The following is a 22,387-nucleotide window of genomic DNA, read 5'->3' on the forward strand; positions in this document are numbered from 1 at the left end:
CATATTTGGCTTTATGGTTCAGTGAGTCTGGTCCCACAGTGGATTGGTGACGTTACAACGCAGGCTATTACAACGCCTGCTGTTACAACGCGGTTTTTACATCACATACCATTACAACGCATAGTGCTTTTAAGCGCTGGATAGTGAATTATTTAATTTACTATTCCAACTCCAGTCCCCGTAGATAGTAGGGAAGGTGTTGGATAGTAAATTAAATATATTCCCTATCCTAGAGCGCCCCCCAGCGCAATGCGTTGTAATGGTTTGCGTTGTAATGGTTGCGTTGTAATGGTAGTGCGTTGTAATAAATGCGTTGTAAGTGATGTTTCCCCCCACAGTGGCATTGGTGACCTCCTTGGTCTCTGGTAGCTGTATTGCTAACGTTCAATGATATCTATACTATTGTAACCCCAAACTGAAAACCAAGAACACTCATTCAGCACTTGACTCTCAAAATAGTGATTACAGAGCAGTCCAATGCCCACTCAAGGAGGTGTTGTGAGTTAAAAACTCAGAACTTAGTAACTCACACAATAACACTTAAATCCTTGTCCAGGCAGTTCTTTTATTTGTATAAAGAAAATGTACTTTAATTCACAGAAATATAAATTGTATGCTTAACATTGTACATACACACTAAACAGTTGGTACAAAAATATAGCAAATAGTATAGTTTTTGTGAGACTATCAATTATGTACACCTGCTAAATCAGAGCCTTGCAGATGGCCAGGGTGCAAACCACATACACTAAAGAAGATGATGTAAACTGTGGGATGAAACCCATAGGTCGGGATCACTGCTGTTAATCTTGTGTGTCGTAGCCCCTAATGGAATCTTGTCAGACGTAGCCACTGTTACAACACTGATAATTTCAGTAGCCCTGAAAATTTGAATTCAACATAAGTAGATGTTATTACAAAACAATTTGGAGGCCTTTCTCTGGAAAAAGATAGAGACCCCCCCAGGCACTTGGTTAATTGTGGGTTGTGAATGCTCTCCTCATCCTCTCTCGCCTAGCTCTGGGGAAGAGTTGACTGAAGACTAAGTCCAGGTAACCATTCACACCAGCATCATCAGTTAGTCACCACCAGAAACAACCAGCCTCGGTGAGGGAGACCAGTGATGTATGTTTCTTATTTTATGACACACTACAGCTGTTTGACCGTCCCGCATTATATATGATCAGGTTGAGGTGCCCTTCTCTCTTGTTATAATGCACTAGCTTACCCGTCGCGCGTTGCTGCGATCTCAGAAGCAAGGACATTTAAGGAAACTTGTTATGATAACATTTAATTTTCATTGTGTCATTTGTATTGAAACGTATTCATTTTAATATGGAAAACATTTTAAAGTGTTGTTTTAATTCTGTTTATTTATTCGAGTGCTTGTGGATACACTGTATTTTTAGTTTTTCCGTCTGGTGTGTACACGAATAAATCAGAAGGTTTTCCGACGCGTGAGCTGGCCACATACAGTTGTCCATGTGAGAAGCACGGATTCTCCAAATCTAGTCCACACACTTACAGCGATTGTCCTTGTGCTTTGTTGATGGTCATTGCAAAAGCGAGTCACACCGGAAACTGTAAACGTCCAGTATTGGAAAGATTATGAGGGCTCTGGGGTGCCGGGGGGGCCGATTTTTAACAATTTTTTTTTTTTTGCCAGAAACCTTCGCAAGAGTGTACTCAACAACTTTTAACAATTTTATTTTTATTTTATTTTTTGCCAGAAACCTTCGCGGGAGTGTACTCAACAACTTCCCAAAGTTTCATGCTGATCGGATGAATGGTGTAGTAATGCATAAAGGACAAACAGACATACTTTTGTTTTTATATATATAGATTACTTGCATGCAGAAAGATTATTTAATTACATTTGCACACACAATTGCATCAAATAACCCTCTCACACAATCAATCAATCAATCAATCAATCAGGGGTTTGTATAGGGCGCTACTCACCAGTAAGGGTCTCAAGGCGCTGGGGGGAGGGGGAGCAGAACCGGATCAGTCTAAGAGCCAGGTCTTGAGGTCCTTCCTGGACTTGTGCAGGGTCGGGGAGCATCTGATGTTAACCGGGAGCTCGTTCCAGGTCATGGCTGCGATGTAGGAGAAGGCTCTCCCACCTGTTCTCTTTCTGCAGATGTGGGGCACCTCTGCCAGGACGAGGTCGACGGAGGTTCCTCAGTTGATGTCAGTGGGTTCGGATAGGAAGAGGGGGAAGTCTGATCCTCTGGGTTCTGCCGGAGAGGAAGGATTGGATCCAGGCGAGGGCGGCTCCTTGTATCCCTGAGTCATGGAGTCTGGCAGCAAGTGTGCGATATGAGACGGTGTCGAAGGCTGTGGAGAGGTCTAGAAGGATGAGGGTCATGGTGTGTCCCTGGTCTAGCAGCAAGCCGATGTGATCGGTGGTGGCAAGGAGGCCGGTCTCGGTGCTGTGGTTGCTGTGGAAGCCAGACTGGGAGGCTTCTAGGATGGAGTTTTCTTCGACAAAGGTGGTCAGCTGGGCGTTCACAGGTCTCTCTGTGACTTTGGCTGAGAAGGGGAGGAGAGAGATGGGCCGGTAGTTTTTCAGGTCCGTTGGGTCGGCCGTATGTTTCTTGAAGAGTGGTTTCACCTCAACACATTTCCAGCTGTCTGCAAACTTTATCAAAGGACCACAATCCTAGTCAGGGTAAGTTAGAATCACACCCTAAATTAACCTGTGCTCACCCTCTGGTAGCTTGCCACAGAGCAGTTCAGGGTTAACTTGAGAGGTAATGTGTAAAGTATTTCTGCAACACTCAAAACAGCAAAACTGTGAAAACACCACACAAAAGTAATCGATACCAGGTTAGAAGAATATAGCTTAATTTAAATAACAAAACAAGTTATGGATTTTTAAAGAATACCTACAAATATAATGCTTAAAAAGCATAAAGCGCCAACTGGGGATATCTGAATGCGCATGACTGGGATAAATCCAAACGTTCAGGCCGACCGCAATGGAGCGCCGATCAGATGCAGGGGCCCAACTTGTCCCACTGAAAAAGTACCTTTGGATGGAGAATGCGTCAACGTCCTGATGAGAGGCGCAGAAGAGGTGATGGGTTGGCATTGATCGGTTCAGATGCAGGCGATGCGTCGATTCCAATCAGCGCAGTTGAAGATGCATTGTCGGCAAACCCTTTACTATGAAGGCGATGTGTTGTCATTGAGCTGCGCAGGCAAAGATGAAATGTCTTTGTTCTCCGCGGCAATGCTTCAGCGTCGAGGATAGATGCGTCGGTTCCGACCAATGCAACCACGGCGATGCGTGGATTTTGCAGAAAAAGACATTTCCAAGGGCCCAGGACTGGATTGGCATCACTTGGCAGGTCAGGGCTCCCAGTTGGGAGAGGCCAGAGTCTGTAACAGGGTTGTTGCAAGTCTTTGATGTCCATGTGACATCAGAAAGGGAGGCAAGCAAGCCAGCCCTTGGAGTCCCTTTGGTTCTGGGGATGTAGAAATGCAGGTCCAGTCCTTCTCACTCCCAGGCAAGGAGGGCAGCAGGTAGCAGGGCAGAAGCAAAGCAGAAGTCCAGAAAAGCCCAGCAGAGTCCAGCAGAGTAGCTGTCCATCCAGCAGCACAGAAGCCCTTCATCCTGGCAGAATGTCTTCAGGTCCAGAAGTGTACTGAGTTGGTGGTATTAGGGGTCCAGTATTTATAAAAGTTGTGCCTTTGAAGTGGGGAATACTTCAAAGAGAGACCTACTTCAAAGAGAGACTTTTAAGCCCCTGCCCTTCATGCCCTAACTCCAGACTCACTACAGGGGGATATGCAGCTCATTGTGTTGAGAGAGCATGGCCCATTCAGATGTAAGTGTCAGCTCCTCCCTCCCGTCCTACCTAAGATGACCCATCAGAATGTCGATGGTCCATAAGTCAAGCCTAAGGTCCCTTTGTGAGTAGCTTTCTGAAAGGAATACACACAGCCCAGCTGTCAACCACCCCAGACGTGTATTCAGAGACAGGCAGAAGACACAGAATGGTTAAAGCAAGAAAATGCCAACTTTCTAATAGTTAACCACAAGAGAGGCTGCCACACTGCCCTAGAACCAGGGGCAGTAAAAGATATATGAACAACAGAGGATCCAGGGAATTGACTTTTTGATATTTAAAAGGACAATCAATGAGTCCAAAAACGTTTTGTTTGCATAGATTTCAACAAATCACAAGTGAAGATAAAGAATACATAAGAGTGCCCACAATCAATTTTCAAAGAGGAAAAATTGGTGCTTACAGTAAGTTGCTCATCACCCACTACTCGGTCTTCCATTTAAAGAGGTTAATCACCCTGCAGGGCCAGTTCCACTTCTACAGACATGGTTTCAGTGCTGCCATTGTTATGTTATGTTACTGTCCATTTCTAAAGCGCACATTCACCATACGGTCTCCTGGCTCTAGGTAGCTTATTGGCCTTCCTCCCCACTTATTGGTAAGCCTGTCTAAAAAGCCATGTCTTCAGGAGTTTCCTAAATCTAGTAAGATCCGAAGTGGTCCTGAGGTCCAGGGGCATGCTATTCCATGCTCATGAGGTAATGACGGTGAACCTATTCCCTCCAGTCCTTTGTTTTTGAGGGAATCACCAGATAGTAAAGGAGGCTGGATCTCAGTACTCTAGTGGGGCAGTATTTGATAATCTGAGATTTCACAAATGTGGGGCAATTCAGATAGAGGGCCTTGAACATGCTTTAAACAATCTTTGTGCGACTGGCAATCAATGAAGGTCCATAGTTACCTGGGAGATGTAGCCATGTTTGGGCAGATGGTATATCAGCCGGGTTGCCTGATTTTGGAATAACTGGAGCCTGCGCTAAAGAGCTTTGGGAAGAGCCAAGTAGAGTGAGTTGGTGTAGTTAAGTCTGGACATGGCTAAAGCAATATTTACCTGGGTCAAAGCCTCCCTAGTGAGATTTGTTTTCCCTTTTTTATGCGTTGGAGATGATAGAAGCTAGCTGAGGTCACTGTGCTTACCTGCTGCTTAAAGGATAGCTCCTCATCGAGAATGGTGCCCTAATTGTTTACTGCCTTTTTGGACACGGGAGGGGAACCCAGCTCGCTAGGCCAGAACGAGGGGATCCAATGATCCATCTTACTTTTTGTGATGATTATTATTGTGATGATTATCTCTGTTTTGTCAGAGTTCAACTTCAGATTGTTGCTGTTCATCCAATCCCGGATGAACAGGATAGTGTCCTGAAATTGCAGTCGAGAGGTGGGGCTTTCGTTAATCGTGAATAACAGTTGCATGTCGTCTGCATAGTTAAAGATGTTGAGGCACATGCATCAAAGGTTTTTGGGATCCCAAACTGTGCGATTTGCAAATTGGCCTTTGGAGATGCATGAAAGTGTTTCCTATGCGTAATTTAAGAATTCGCAATTATTTGCGAATTCATAAATTGTAATTGCAATTAAGGAATCGCAATTTGCAATTCCTTAAATGCAATGCTAGAGGCACTTTCAAATAGCGATTTCTCTATTTGGGACCGAAAATTACAGACAAATCAAACTTGTCTGTAATTTGCAAAAACTTTGAAAAATGCACTCAAATGCATTTTTTTAAGTTTTAGGTTACACACACACATGCCATTGGGTTTACAACATGGGTGCACTTCACAATTTCAGGGGTGCAACAGGGTGTTGTTGTGATACCCTTGCACCATTGAAATTGCATGCGCAATTTGCGAGTACCTACTGGTACTCGCAAATAGCGCATGCAATTTCCCATTCATTCCTATGGGCCCATAAGAATGAATGGGAAGTCATTCCTTAATTGCGACTTGTAATTTGTGAGTCGCAATTAAGGAATGTTTAGGAATCGCTATTTTTATAGCGATTTCTACATGCACAGGCTTTTGCAATTTCTTCATTGTGATTCCTTAATAATCGCAATTAAGGAATCGCAAAAGCCTACCTTGATGCATGTGCCAGGTTGATTTTCTTATTTTTGAGGGCATTAATCAAGGGGCGAATATAGATGGTAAAGAGGTGGGGAGACAGCAAGGAGCCTTGAGGTACCCTACAATTCAGCTGTACCTCTGTTGAAGAGAAATGGGGTAACCTGACTGATTGGAATTAATCTCTCAGAAAAGAGATAAGCCAGTTCAGCGCTGACTTCCAGAAACCTGCGCCGCAAACGCAGTCGGCCTAAATGATGTGTTTGGATGTGTACCAAGGCAAGAGTGTTGCCATTGTCTACTTCCCTACGCATGTCATCAACAACAGACACGATCACTGCTTCTGTAGAGTGTGCTGGCCAGAAAACCCGCTTGACCCGGATTCAAGCAGCCTGACTCTTCAATAAATTATGCCAATCATGAATCTCTCTTCTCCCTTTCCATCTATCCTACATGGATCAGTCCTGCCTCTTTCTCTTCTCTTTTTCAGGGCAAGGGTTTATTAAGACTAGTAAGGCCAGTGTAGGAAGCTGGCTCTTTATGTTATATATAAATAACCTGATATGCATTGTAAAGAGGCCAGGGGTTCCCTTGTAAGCGGACAGGGGCTTGCTCTAGTGATCCCAAGATGCTCTATTAACAGCTTTACAGAGAGGAGTGCAAGACATCTGCAAATACACACAATGACCAATAAATGACACACACAACTCAAGAAGGAGATTCACACTAATTTATAAAAATAGTAAGTATCTTTATAGTATCTTTATATATGGCAGAGAGAAATCGTTCAGGTAAGCACGTTTTTAAATATAAATAATTTTCAGTTAAAAAAGTGGAACCGTTGCACTTTTTGAGTTTGGCAATGTTATTCTAAGAAAGGAAGAATAGTATTGCAAACAGGTATATTACAGTGACTTACAGGACCAAATTATCAGGAGTTAAGGTGAGTGGTGGGCAAGGTCCAAGGCAGCACCAACAGTATAGCACCAGCAGCACAAGGGCGGCCAGGTGCAGAGTGCAAAACAGAGTTGGGAGCCCAATGTTATTTTACTGAACTCGGTCACTGAAAAAGAGGCTGCAGGTTCTGGCTGGAAGGCCAGTCAGGCTGAACCAACAGGGGGGCTCAGGCCTTGCATTGCTCAGAGACTTAGTGACACCTTTGGTCCTCTTCTCCTTGACCCAGGGGCGACTGGTGCAGAGGTGTCCTTATTACTCTGGTTTTTCCTTACCAGAGCTGTGGCGGTAGAGGGGACCTACATGCAGAGTCTGCCGGCGATGTCAGAGGGTCCATGAGAGGCAAAACCACAATGGACTCGGGCTTTGGAGGGCTGGAGTACCTTGTTGCCACCATTTGCCCACTTTGACTCGGGTTTAGGTGGATCCTGAGACCTCGGTGTCCTTTCTTTTGGAGTTGCTGCAAGAAGCGGGGAACAGGTCCACTGTCCCATGGGAGGTCTAGATTCTTCATAGAAGGTAGGTAGTTCTCTCAAGTTTCTGGAGTCAACAGCTGCAGGATGAGTGGACTTGGGTGCAGTTTTTGATGAGGGATGCAGTTAGGCTGGCAGGGTTGATACCAGGTCAGATGCTTCTTCTCTCCTCTTTTGCTTTTGATGCTTTTCAGGGTCCTCTCTCTTCTTTGGTCATCAGGGCCTGCCTCTCTGATGCCAGGGACTCCCCTAAACACTGACTTTAGGGGCGTTAGGGGAGTGTATGGTAGTAGCCAATGGGCTGCTGACCATTGAGGTCACCACGCACACTATATGAACACTTCCTGTGGGAAGTGGGCAGAACCCTGTCCCAGAACTCCTAAATATGCCATCACAAACATGGCTATTTCTGAAAAAATTGTGTCCACTTCAGTGTAGCCTTAGGGGTGGTACTAGCCTGGAAGGTGGAACGCCTACCCGACTAGCTAGTTTTCACACCTGCCCAGGTGAAAAAAGGGGTCCTGGACAAAGGAGGCTGGGGTGAGGGGAGCCAGACAAGCATTCTAAAGATAGTTGCTCTTTGAAGCTTACAGGCCTGGGGAGGCTAATCAGCAGGTCATCCTGTGGAAGGGGGTGTTACACCCTCTTCATTGACAGGCTTTTGTTCTGGGTCTCCCAAGAACAGATACTGTCACCATAGGAGGTCAAAACAGTGTCTCAGGTGGCAGGCTGGCAGAAATCAGTAAGGGAGCTCACCAGAGGCTGGTAGGTTTACAGGAGGCACCTCTAAGGTGCCCTCTGGGTGCATGTATTGTTAAATCCATCACTGGAATCAGTGTGTGTTTATCACTACAAGATATTTGATACCAAACATCCCTATTTTCAGTCAAGCCGTCATGTAGCTAGAGAACATGTTTTCACCGGTGTCCAGCATATGTTTTAAAGTGGCTTCCCTGTCCTATTGCACTGGCAGTAATAGAACTGACCAGCACATGGGGCATATCTGCTCATGCAGGTTTGCCCTCACATGTAATACTTAGCCCCCTGCCTTAGGGCTGTCAGGCCTGCCGTAGGGGTGACATATAAATATCACATGCAGTTTTCAGGGCCAAGGCTTAAAGGAATGTGTGACATGTTGTGTTTTAAATTTTTTCTGCACCAAGACACGCAGCCTGCAATGGCAGCCTTGCATGTACTTGGTGAGGGGTCTCTTAGGGTAGCAGAATTCATGCTGCTGCTCTTTGGGACCCTCTTTAGTACCTCAGGCCCTAGGTACCAGGGGTACCATTTACTAGGGACTTACAGAGGGTGCTAAAGGTTTTGCCAATTGGGGAGGCAATTGTACAGTTTTTTGAAAGAGTTCTGGCACCGGGGACCTGGTTAGCAGGAACCCACTTTACTTCCAGTTGAAATCACATACGTTACCAGGCAAAAAGTGGGGGTGACCGTGTCAAAGAGGGCTACTTTCCTACATAATCAACCCCGCCAAGTGAAAGAGGATGAAACTAAGCTTTCCCAAGAGAGTCTTCATTGTCTAAGTGGAAGAACATGGAAACGTCATCTGCATTAGCATGGTTAGTCCCAGATCTGTGTTCCACTGTGAAGTTCATTCCATGTAGGGAAATGGACCACCTTAACAGTTTGGGGTTTTCACCTTTTATTTGCATTAGCCACCTGAAAGGCCTGTGGTGAGTTTGAACACGTAAGTGAGGGGCCAAACAGATATGGCCTCATATTCTTCATGAACCAAACCACAGCAAAGACTTCCCTCTCAATGACACTCCAATGCTGCTGTCTGGTAAGTACCCTCCTGCTAATTAAAGCAACAGGTTGGTCATAGACCTCACTGGTATGGGATAGGACCACCCCTATTCTATGTTCAGAACAATTTGTCTGCACTATTAACTGCTTTGTCTAATCTGGAGCTTTTAGAATGGGTGCTGAGCAGTGCGTCCTTCAGAGTGCCAAAAGCCTTTTGACAGCTCACTGTCCAGTTAACTTTCTTTGGCATCTTTTTGGAAATCAGTTCTGTGAGGGATGCCACAATAGTACTCTACCCCCTCACAAACCTCCTGTAATACCCAGCCAAGACAAGGAATGCCCTGACATGAGTCTGGGAAGTTGAAGCTACTCAGTCCATAATTGTCTGGATCTCAGGCTGTAAGAGTTGCACTTGGCCTCCACCTATAAGGTGGCCCAAGTATACAAAAGATCCCTGCTCTATATGGAAGTTGCTTGCCTTGATAGTGAGGACTGCACTTCTCAGAGTCTCAAGGACCTTGCCAAGGTGGATCAGGTGATCCTGCCAGGTGGAACTATAGACAGCAATATCATCAAGATAAGATGCACTAAAAACTCCAGCCCAGCAAGGACTTTGTTTGTCATCCTTTGGAAGGTGACCAGGGTATTCTTTAGTCCAGATGATATTACAGTGAACTGAAAATGCCCATCTGGGGTAGTGAATGCAGATTTCACTTTTGATCCTGGGTTCAGGCCGATTTGCCAGTACTCTGATGTTTAATCTAAAATACTGAGGAATTTGTCTGCCCCTAGCCTGTCAATTAATTCATCTGCCCTTGTGATAGGATGTGCATCTGTCTTTGTGACAAATGCAAAAACAACAATTGATGGACAGAATGCAGAACAATGTCATACATTCACCCCAGTACAGAGATCTGGGCCTAAATCCATCGTTTTTATGGACTCCACACCACCCCAGTTCAGACATGGCCATATGCAAATCAGCCTTGACCCTGTGCCTCATGGGAACAGTCCAGCCCGAACTGCCAAGCCATGTCTTTCCTGGACCGGAATCAAGCATCCTAGGACCGGTTACTGGGGTGAATGTATGACATTGTTCTGCATTCTGTCCATCAACTGTTGTTTTGCATTCTGTCTTTGTGACAGCACTGAGACCTCTATAGTCCACACAAAACCTCAATTCTCTCTTTCCATCCAGGGTGAGGTTCGGGGACTAAGACCACTGGGTTGGCCCAGGGAATTTCAGAGGGCTCAATTACCCCTAACTCCACCATCTTGCTGACCTCAGCTCTGATGCTTTCCCACACTAGGTCAGACTGTCTATACAGTTTACATTTGACAGGCCGACTGCAACCAGTGTCCACATCATGGACACACCAGGGGTAAGGGAAAAGAGAACAGCATACTGCTCCAGGACATGCCTGCAGTCAGCTTGCTGTTGGGCAGAGAGGATGTCTGAAAAGATCACTCACTTCCTGATCCTCATCAGTGACCATCAGCATGGTCACATATGTCCTGTCATAGAATGGTTTAAGGCATTTACATGAAGGACCCTTTTAGGATTCCTGCAACTCCTAAGATCCATCTGATAGGCGACCTCCCTTTTCTTTCCAGGATAGGGTAGGGTCCTCTATATTTGTCCTGGAGGTCCCTAGGAGCCAAAAGCTCCAAATACCACACCGTCTGCCCTCGTTGGAACTCCACCAGTGCAGCCTTTTGTTATACCAGAGCTTCTGGAGCTCTTGGCTGGCTTCGGGTTTTTGGATGATTTTTCCAGTGTTGGAATGGGTAAATACAATGTTACTGAGTACCATGATATGTGCAGGCCCGCCATCAGCAATACCAATGAATGCGATGTCAACGTATGCCATAACTCTGCCTGCATGACAAAATGTCAATGTCCAAAAATGCAATGTCAATGTATGCCATAATCTATGCTTGTACAACAGCGACAATACTGGCAGTAGCAATGTCAATGTATGCCATAATCTCTGCACAAATGACAATGTTGTTACTAGTAAAGTCAATATCGATGTACACCATGATTTAGGAATGCATAACTGTGTCAATATCATGAGCGACAATATCAATGTACCTTATGACAACTGTACTCACAATGTTGAGCCTGTTGATAATAATTATATGAGTGACTTCCAAATTATTTGGAGGAGTTCAAGTGAACTCGCATCATTGCTGTCGGATTTACCCAAAGTGACCTCCCTATCAACCCAGAGTCAGAGATACATGGTCAGGCAGGTCCTGCGACCCACACCCATGCCTATTGAATAACCGGTCACAGGTGGGTCTCTCTTAACACTAAGACAAATGCGCGTCCAGGGAAACCCCTTATTGATCCCACAGATAGTTAGTTGCGCCACAAACAGGTCCAAGGCAGTTGGCCCCAATAAAACACATTTGGCCAAAGGCTCACATTGTCCAAAAATACAACAAAGCTAGATACCACATGTCGATAGAAACACTCAGCCAATCAGGACACAACATGCACACTACACATAGAGATCATGCGCTCCTCATGCCGGATAGCTGGACACATACACACTGGCCCACACTAGTTCTGACTGAAGTTGAGAGCCATCTGTGTCTTTATGTGATGCCCGAGCTTGTTAATTTATGACAGGGATGCTTTTCAGGAATTCCGAAATTAATTTATTGTACCCCACGAGATGTATATAATACCACCCAAACTTTGTACACCAAGAGACTTTCCTCAAACGCATTCTGTCAAGACTCTCCTGGCCACTGTCTTTAATTAAACAAACTTGTTCCTGTTTTGCCAAACGCCTCTTGTCTTTTCATTTCTTTAATGTAAGTTCATATCTGAGCAACATTTTTGCAAGCCAGGAAGGAGAGATTGGTTTATCAAGCCTGACTGCCTTTGAAGGACAAGAACCCCTGCCCGAACGGATTAATCTGCGCAAACAAGATCGGTGAACAGACGCCATAATTGATTAGAAGTTCTGGTGAATTTGCGGGGTGGAGGTTCATACGGAGGCCGCCGTCACAAGGGTAGGAGACTACATCTAATCCTTAGTCCCAGCATGTGGCATATGGTAAAATAGGACAACAGCATAGATCCTTTTTTCCCTAGTGAGCATGGTAGACAAAAGGTGAAGGTAGCTACAGTTTAATTAGCTTGAACAGTTGGGCGTGACACAAAAGTACACCCTTGATCCTTGGTGTGTTATATAGGGTTACTTTTTAGCTTGAACTGTTGGGTGTGACACAACTGTACATCTCCGATCCTTGGTGTGTTATATAGCATCACAACCTCAATCTTATTTTTTAGGCAAATTGGTTTTCTTAGAGACTCCAGGTTTTTTAACACTTTAGAAGAAGTGAAAAGGTGGATTTTTGCACTTGGATGCCTGGACGTCAGGTAGTTGGTACGCACTACCCCTGGGTGTGACATAGGGTGTAATTCGGAATGTTAGGGAAATGTCAGACTTTGGTGAAATAAGGCATATTTTGTGACTAGGACAGATGAAACCAAGATATTCCTTATGAGCAAATTCCTACCGTATACATTACAGAGCATCCACACATGACTCACCAAAATACTCTCGCTTAAAGGCACAAGCGCTTTTTGCCAAGAACTAATGTCATTTGTTCATAACAGGTTCTTGCTTCCCATGATGACATGGTTCCTCTGGTCTTACATTCTGCGAATGTGTTAAAGTAGTTATCAAAAGAAGTAGCTGTGACATCTTTGAACTGGACTTTAATATATTAAATGCTATTCAGAACTTTGTACTGTAAAAGATATCATGTCCTGAACTGTGAAGCGCTCTGCTAACCTACGGGTCATGTTCGCGCTATATAAAACACTAAATAAATAAAATAAAACATGGCTGATGGTTGTCAGGTTATTCCTTTTTCTGCATAAAGCATGGCTACCTTTGTCCGCCGAGCTGATAGAGAAAGGGTATCAGGCTCACTTAGCTCTGATTACTACACGGAGCATCCCCTCTCCTCGGTTCATAGGCGCTAGAAGGGGGCTAGACTTTTTTTTGAACAAGTAATAATTTTTTCAGACAACCTCTTTTAGTCTCTTTCAGATTTTTTCCATTTTATGCATTTATTGATGTTGTGGTGCTGTCATATTTTGCAAGTTCTGCAGGTTTAAATATTATATCATTTTAGTAAGTCTCTGCTTCTTGAAATAATAGCCAATTTTTTCCATATTAGATTTTAACTCTTGCAAATATTTTGCTACATATCAACTCGTACTGCTCTAAATTAATAATTACGGTCTGTTACAGGTTGTTACTATTTCATTGAATTTGTCTTTCTTTTAGTCCTTTTTCAAATGCAATAGATTTTTTATAGAGCTTATAATCAGTAGATTGTTTTCAATACCACCCCATGTACACTGTTCCCCAAAATTAGAGTAGAATTTGTAACTATTTAAAGAATTTCGAGACAATCAAAATTTGCTCAATCCTTAAAACAAGTTCCCCAATCCATCATGAAGACTCTACTAAGCCACATGCAAGCAAGGCTCCCCACCCAGGCTAGGAAACGAGGGAAGCACTGCCGCAAGTGGCATGTCCATACCAAAGCTCATACATTTCCCTGGCCTGAGGTGGAAACGTTCAACATCAACACCATAGAACAAACACTCACATACAGACTATCCCTACTAGAACCATGGGCTATCTTCGAGATGACCCCAGCCTTTAAGACTATCCCCGAGTCTGTGAGTAAGGCATCTGCACCTCCCCCACCATACACCAGAAGGGAAGTGCTCTCTCTGATGCCAGCCATCCCAGTTGCCATCCTGCTGGGTTACACCCATCCACCAGTTGAGGAGACTGCCAGGCCTACCCCTGGGCAGCAAGCCACAGGGCGGAGCAGAGGATCACAGGTCCAACCAGCCCGGGTGAGTCAGCCCTGACTCAGTCCAGTGCCAAGCCTCCTCGGGGCTTGACCCCCAATCATCAGTTGTGACCCATCAGGTCTGAGCCGAACAGAGAGCATGCACTCCTAAACACCACACAAGGTACCATAAGGTCAGAGGGAGGGTTGTGGCCCTACTAGATTATAATTCAACCATGGAGGGGAAGAAAGGAGCGCCAGTCCAGCAAAGTCTGACTCCGAATTGGGAGCCATGGGCTATACTTCACCCAGGTAGGCCTATGGCACAGAGTAAACATCTGAGGCCATGACATTGCCTAGAACAGCATGTAACTCTGAGAGAAGGAGGCAACCCAGGTGGGAGTTAGAGGCAAGGCAAGAGTTAAGGATGGAGAGAGGGAGAGAGAGAGCGAGAGAGAGCAAGAGAGAGAAAGAGACAGAGAGACAGAGAGAAAGAGAGAGGTCTTACCTGGGAAGCCCAGCAGGAAGGGGAAACAACTCCCTCTCCCCCGGAGGGAGCAGGAGCTAGGCCTCGGGACCAACATAGAGATAAGTTGGGAGGCAGGTCCCTCACCAAGTCACGCACATCACCTGGCCGTCAGCGTAGGAGAAGGGCTGACCAGGAAATAAGTAGTCAGGAAAGCCTGCAGGGACACAGTTGAGACACAGAAGGAAAGGCATGACACCCTTATGCGTGCACATGGAGAGCCACAAGGAGGATGTCCGTCTCTCCCCCCGAATGCGCTAGTGAGACAGACCAACCAATAAAGAAATAGTATCCAGAGAAGAAGGTGAGGCCTTCGCGCAACCTTTCTGTCATCTACCTTCCAACTTGGCCCATATACAATGCCGCCCAGCACTCCCCATCCACTGGTCAGATCATTCACTGATCTGGTTTGACCTCTCCCTCGGGGACTTTCAGGTTCAGCCCACATTTTCCACAACTACCTTTAGGAGAGACTGGAAAAAGCTTGACGTGGTCGCCTTCAAGCAGCATTTCAACTCCCACCTGCCCAATGATCAGACTAATAGGTACAACGTAGATGCAGTAGCAGCTAGTACTAACTCCTGGCTCGTAGAAGCCATCAACAACTGCCTGCCACCGTCCCACAAAAAAACAGTTACCCACAAACCTCCAGCCCCTTGGTTTAATGACCAATTAAAAACTGATAAATCACACTGAAAAAAATGTATTTGAGAGAGCATGGAGAAAGGACTACTCTCCCACTGCAGATCAGGCCAACAAAAAGGAACTGAAGCGCTATCATAAAGCGTGCCATCAGGCCAGAACCACCTACGTCGCTAAAACAATAAACAACGCCGTAAATAAATCTAAAAGTGCTTTTCGGGCTAGTCAAGGACTTAGCAGGATCAGGAACAGTGGCTGGACCACCGCCCCTGGACAGTTCCTAGTGTGAGGAGCTGGCCCAGTTCTTCACCACTAAGATTGAGAAAATCTATCAAGACATATCTGAGCATAATGAGGGTAAAACATCCCCGATCATAGACAACAGCCCTAGCCTCACGAGCATCCAGCCTGTTTCATATGCCCGCCTGGACGAATGGCCAGACCTTAACTTGTCTTCGATATCAGCACATCTGGCTAAGAGCAAATCAGGCTCACCTAATGATCCTCTCCCTGTCTCTGTCCTCAGACTTCTGGATGAGCCTCAGCTCGCCAGGATTTGCTCTACGCTCAATGCCTCACTACATCAGGCCAGTGTTCCTGCGTGTTGGAAGCACGCCATGGTTTCTCCTTTGCTGAAGAAACCTACGGCGGATCCTTTAATCCCCGCTTGTCAAGCGTACCTCCACAAGGTTCCAGTTGTTTCCGTCTTGAAGATGCTCAATCCCAATTCCTTCAAGAACTGACTAGGGTGACAAGGAAGGGAACTCTTATCACTACCAGTCAGCTCCCAAAGGGAAGGGGAAGTGGAAAGAGAAACAAACAAAGAAACACAGGAGCTCTTCTTATATCGTCAAGCGTTGTTTCCCTTGAAGTATTCTGGGCTGCGTGTATTAATTTGTAGCACCTTGAAATATTCAGTTAGACAACAATTATAATCAAGCTACCTTCAACCAAGACTCCTATTAAATATTGTACATATTTGTAGGTACATACCTAATTAAAGATCAGCCCATTCCTATACTTCTTTTGCAAGGACTTAAGCAAACCTTGATACAATACTGCTATTTGCTCCTTAAAAAAACAAATGTAAAAGTTAAAACTATTGCCTCCTCAGTTTTGATTTCAACTGGTTACTTTGTTAGTATAACTTATTAATCAACAAGAACACAAGTAACTCTCAAGTAACTTCTCTTACATTGCTTTTTGCTTTTAGCGCTGGACAAGTGGGGTCTGAAAAATAAGGTGACACAAAAAACAACAAGGCAAACCTACAATTCCTTTAACATGTCAATTAGGAATTGTTATGCTTGTACATTAGTTTCATATTATACTATGTCACCTCTAAGTATTGCCAAAACGCATTCTGTCATGTATAACCCCTGTGCAGTTATTAATCACTGCTCAATATTGTCAAACACAATTGCTCCTTTGTAAACTTAATACAGTTATAAATTACTGCTAATACATTAATCACACATACACCACTAAGGTTATTGGTTGTTGTCTCATAAAAGAGTCCCAGAGCTTGTAAGTATGACCTTCGTGAAATTAGTTCAAAAAGCAAGCTACTAGTTCGCAAATAACGATCGTTTTCGAATTGCTTTTATCAATGTTTGTTTGTTTTAGTCTCTGCAGTCTATTACGAAAAAAATCTTACTGTCTCTTGATCTCCAAACAGGAAGTTCGTGGAGACCGGAATCGCACCAAACAGGAAGTTCTTGGGGGCCGGAATCGCTGAGGGAAAAGGTCCGGCGATGAAATCTTTCCCCGTCCTAGAACCGGAAGTTCGGGTCTCGGAGCGCTGAAGAAACCTTTGCTGAAGCTCGCGGAGTCCTCTTCTGCTCTACGCGATGGGGAAGAACGATGTAGACCAGGTGAAAGGGAACAGGACTGGAAGCGGGGAAGGAAGGGCGCTTGTGCTGGAACTCTCGTGAAGGGACGCTGAAAACTCCAAGCGAAGCGTCTTCACGAGTGAGACAGGGCTTTTTATAGTCGTTGCTGTCTACGTGCTAACGTGAGCTGGCATTTGCACGTGTAAAGAAAAAGCGGTTTGGGCGAGGCTTCCATGTGTGCACATCATGCTATATTCATTAGCGCTTGACGTTACAGTTTAAGCAACAAGCCTTGGCAACAACAATGAATACCAAAAGCAACAAGCATTGTCAAAGCCAAATACAACATCAATGAATACATGTAATGAGTTATGGAATCCCCCTAAAGACATGTAACCTGACCAAACCCTACTTACACCTAACACCGCTAACTTCAGGTCGATTTCATTACTACCTATTTTTTCCAAAGTATTGGAAAGACACATTTACCAGCATCTGGCCCTGTTCGTCTCGACCAACAATTTGTTGCATGACTCCCAGTCAGGGTTTCGCCCAGGATTCTCAACAGAGACTACACTCTTGGTAGTCACCGAGAATCTTCGTCGTATGCTCGACAGAGGGGACACAGCTGCACTGATTCTATTAGACCTCAGTGCGGCTTTTGATACTATCTCCCACGCCATCCACTTTAGAGCACTGGGCTCCTTAGGTATTGGTGGCAAAGCCCTGAAATGGCTTGAATCTTTCCTGGCTGATAGGAGTTTCCAAGTTTTCTCCCACTCCTCGACGTCTAAGGTCCATGCTTCCCCATTTGGAGTTCCCCAGGGCTCAATCCTCAGCCCTCTTCATTTCAATTTATATGTTACTCCGCTAGCTCTCTTTGTGAAGCGTGCTGGGCTCACGTTGTTCACTTATGCGGACGACTCGCAGATTGTCTTCTCCCTCACTCAATCGGATCAGTCCCCCACTTTCCCCCTTCAGTCGGGGCTCAGCGAAATAGCCACTTGGATGAACCAAAATTTGCTGAAGCTCAATGGGGGAAAACGGAGATCCTTATCCTTGAGAATAAGCCTGATTCGTGGTGCTCCAAACACTGGCCGGCGGAAATGGGCCCCATTCCACCTGCATCTGCGCACGTCCGCAACCTGGGCTGACCATAGATCAGATCCTTACAATGCAGTCGCAAGCGATGAAAGTGACGGCCTCCTGTTTTGCCATCCTGCGCTGGTTGAGGAAGATACTGTGGATGTTGCCGACCGACACCCAGAGGTCTGTGGTCAACGCCTGGGTGACCTCCCGGTTGGACTACGGCAATGTACTCTACCTGTGGGCTACAAAGGCAGTTGACCCGTCGCCTCCAAATGGTCCAAAATGCTGCGGCGCGCTTACTTTGCGGCTGCAAAAGGAATGAACCCATTACAGGACATCTAAGGGAACTTCACTGGCTACGTGTGGAGAGCCGTGTGAAGTTTAAAGCTCTAAGCTACATGTACAAAATAAAAGCAGGCACAGCACCAAGATATTCGAAATCCCTGGTGACGACGTACTCTCCAACATGCAAACTGCGGTCGTCTACCCAAGAACTCTTCTGTGTACCTAAGGTCAGACTTGCTAGGATGGGCAGGAGGTCCTTTGCCGCCATGGGTCCTAGCCTCTGGAATTCCCTCCCCCTTGCCATTCGTGCGGAGAGCTGCTACGGCCGTTTTCGAAAAGCAGATAAAACCTAAAAACCTATTACCCACTGTATGTTGCTCCTGTCTCCATTAGCGCCGGGAAACCCTACTTGGGTAGCTGTCGCGCTCTATAGACTGAAAAAATAAATAAATAATAATAAATAAATAATAAATACTAGACTGCTGGACCAAAACGAAGGGCCACCAGTATGCTCGTCCTTGGCCAGAGGAGGGATCTTTTGAACCTGAAGATATGGTCATTGAAGAGGACTGCTTTCGGCATGGAGGGGGACATCCAAAATGGAACTACCCCTAAATGCAGTAGTGCTTGAGGCAATTGGAGCGATACGTCAGGACAAACCGACAGAGCTACCCTAGCCAGGATTTGCACACTACTACAGAAAGGTGCATCAGAAACCATCTACGTGCCTTGGGCACCGGTGGATAAAGAAGTGCTCAGGAATATACTTCCCCCATTGAAGGATGGGGCAGAGAAATGGATTTCATGCTTTGAAAAGAACACAGCAGATATAAATTTAGCTTTAGGTGACATCAAAAGTCTGCTGAGCAGCCTCTTTGGGGAGCAGACCCACACTGTGTTTTCCCGAGCCCGCATCCCTGCAGTCACGCTTATGAACACCGAGCCTGATGGAGCTCATTTAACACATTCAGACACCAGATCTGAATGGCCCTAACAGAGATTTCCTGACTACCCAGACGTAGGAGGACTAGTGGCAGAGAGCATGAGACCGTGACTGAATTCTTAGACAGAATGAGAGAACAATGGTGGCAGGAGACAGGTCAACCCTGGACTGACACTTAATCTCCAGGTTGCATTCTTCTACAACATCCTCAATAGAGAACTAACCACTGAGATTTAGACCGGAATAGGTAGTGTAGTAGGGCTGAACACCAAATCTTGTTCGGGAATGCAGGCCACCAACACTACAATACAATTGGGAGAGACAGTAGAAGGACAGAGAGAAGCAAGAGCAGGCCCAGAGAGACTGTGGTAATTATGAGGCCGGAATCCGCAGTAAGTGAATGAACAAGTTAATTCTTGAGTAGATAGCGAACAACCCAACCCACAAAGCTGAGTCACAGTTAACCTCTAACGGCTGCGTGAGAGAACCCTGGGATCGGAGGCACAAGAGAATTACCAGCACGAGCCAGGTGGTTCCGCGAGCCAGCAGGGGCAGAGAACGTACTACGATGAGTATAACACATCTCTTTTCCTTCAACATGGAAAGGAAGAAACATGAAGTAACATTTCAAAACACATTTGAATCATCAGACCACAAGGAAGAAAATAAAAAGATTAACTCATTCAATTAGAGACAGAATGCAATATGACAGGGATAAGAAACAACCACCCACCCACTCCCTTCATATATGATCAATGAAATAAAATCTTTTAAATATGCAGGTGTTCTTCGTTCAGGAATAGGCCTGTTGGACTTGGCCCTTCTGGCAGGTTCACCCCGGAACTTTTTGCTTTTTAATTGTGAAATTGTATTAGTGATTCTTGGTTTCTGCGCACTTTCACTGTGTCCCAGTGGAGAGTGCGTGTGCACTTTGAGTGTGTGTGGAGAGATAGGCCTGCCCTCCCATAGGAATGCATGGGGAAGGTATGTGTCCATGTTAGTTCCTGATGCGTGGGTAGTGCAGGCTTGAGTTTGGTATGTGTGAACTTGTGAGATTAAATGCGGCGCGATGATGTATGTGGCGTGTATGTGTCTAGTGTGGAAGTGCCACTTCTAGACATGGATGTATGTGTGCAGTGAGCGTGCAGGCACGTGATTGGCTGGAGCTGGCTGGTGAGCCTGGCTCCAGAAGTCTGTGTGGGTCTGCCCCGGTGGTGAATGGAGAGATTAACCTGCTGATGCGAGGGAGGGGCTGCACTTGGGTCCTGAATAGGGCCGGGCTTTTCCCAAACAATGCTGGCTCCACCCCCTGTGGTGCGTCTGATGACCCTAGCCTGCCTGGTGAATGGAAAAGGTGGCTGGGGAAAACAAAGTACTCCAAAACCAGCCGCGACTGGTTTCCCCCCACCCTGCACTTTTAGACAAAGGAATTTCGTGTATAAAAGGAAGCTGTGACCTCTTCTAAAATGTTTAGGTTCTTGTTTGCCAACTTGAAACTACCAGGGGCGTGCTGCTGCTTGGGCCCGGGGGAAGGCTTGCCTCCCTGGGCCCTGCCCAGCCCCTGGACGCCTGGCAGATTTTCCTTTGTTGGGAGCTGTCTGCTCCATCTTTTTGAGATCCAGTTTTGACCACGACAAACCTCTGCCTGACTAGAAGGACCAAGAGAAGCTGAAGGACGGAAACCAGTCTGTATCCTGTAAGACTGGCCTGCAGTGGTGCCTTGCTGAGAACGGAGAGGAAAGGACCAGAGAGGACTTTGTAGACTTGTGCCTGAAACGATCTCCAAGGGCTTGATCAAGAGCTTGCCCCCTGAACGGAACCCCAGGACCATTGGGTTCTATCTGCTTGTGCCCGTTTGCTGTTGGGCCTCAGTTCTTATTCCCTCGCCAGAGTTGTGACTCGGGTGCCTTCGCCCTCTCCCAGGTCGTGACAGCTCGGAGCCTGGTCGCCCCGCCGTAGAGAGCCCGCTCATCCCTGAGCCGCTCTCCGCTTCAGTGCCGGGCCGCCTGCTCTCCTATCACCTCGCCGCTTACGGAGCGAACTTCGCACCTCTCATCTTCTCCAGCCGGAATCTGCACGGAGAGCATCTCATAGCCTCGGACGGTCCGTACGTCGTCACGTACCTGACTGTCTCGCTTTGCCCTCCTGCATATCAAGGCTCGTGCCGCACCTCAAGAAAGGCCTCCCCGTTCCGTGGTACTGGAAACCTGGTGCTGCACCCGTCTGCCCGAGAACTTGACGCCCCTCACAGATCCACCAGTCAGACCCAGCGTGCTAAGAAGTAGTACGCCCTGCAGTCCTGAACGGCGCCTCGCCCCGTGAGCTTCACCAATCCCGGATCGCCGCAACCCTCCACAGTCTAGCTCCTTCACCTCGCTCCTCGAGGGGGATTGAGCCGGAGAGATCCTCTGGAGAACCGCCGGCTTCGTTCGGGGTCCGCCCTCACAAGTAGCCGCGCCTGAAACGCCTCGGACTTCCACCAGCAAGGTACATTCGAACTCCGTCTCGAGTTCACATCGGATCCAGGGTCCGCAACGTTCTTATTTTCCTGTCATCGTACCTTGCTCAACAACGAACACTGAAAGACTAAATTTGCCTATTGTAATCTGGTGACCTCAACTTACTAAACGTTATTTCGGTCTTGTGATAATCCTGCTTGAATCTATCTTTTATATAAAGTATACGTATTTTTGATACAACCATACGACTGGTGTCCCTTTGTGGTGGGTCAGTGGGTTTACTGTGTGTGATCATGAATGCTTAACTTACTATTGCCCTGAGGATTAGCCTTGTCTGCTCGCGCCACACTACCTAGAGGGTGAGCAGGGGTTATTCGAAGGAGTAGTTCCCTTGTCCTGACGTGGAGCTGAGGGTCCTTGCTTGTCACAAGTGCATACCTGTGCAAACCAGAGCACTCCGGTTCTAACAAGGCCTTTCACGGTTACGATGAGCTGTGTCGTGAGATAACAAATGTAGAACCTGTGAATGAGGAAAGTTGGAAGAGATCCTCTCTTTTTTTTATACAAGGCCACCCTTCAAAGGTGCAACAGAAAATTAAGAGAAAGGGGATAGACTTTGTTATATCATGCCACCATAGCTCAAGAGATCTACACAAATAAAGCCACTCAT

This window comes from Lissotriton vulgaris, chromosome 1_1, assembly GCF_964263255.1.
Source record: "Lissotriton vulgaris chromosome 1_1, aLisVul1.2, whole genome shotgun sequence".
Classification (NCBI taxonomy): domain Eukaryota; kingdom Metazoa; phylum Chordata; class Amphibia; order Caudata; family Salamandridae; genus Lissotriton; species Lissotriton vulgaris.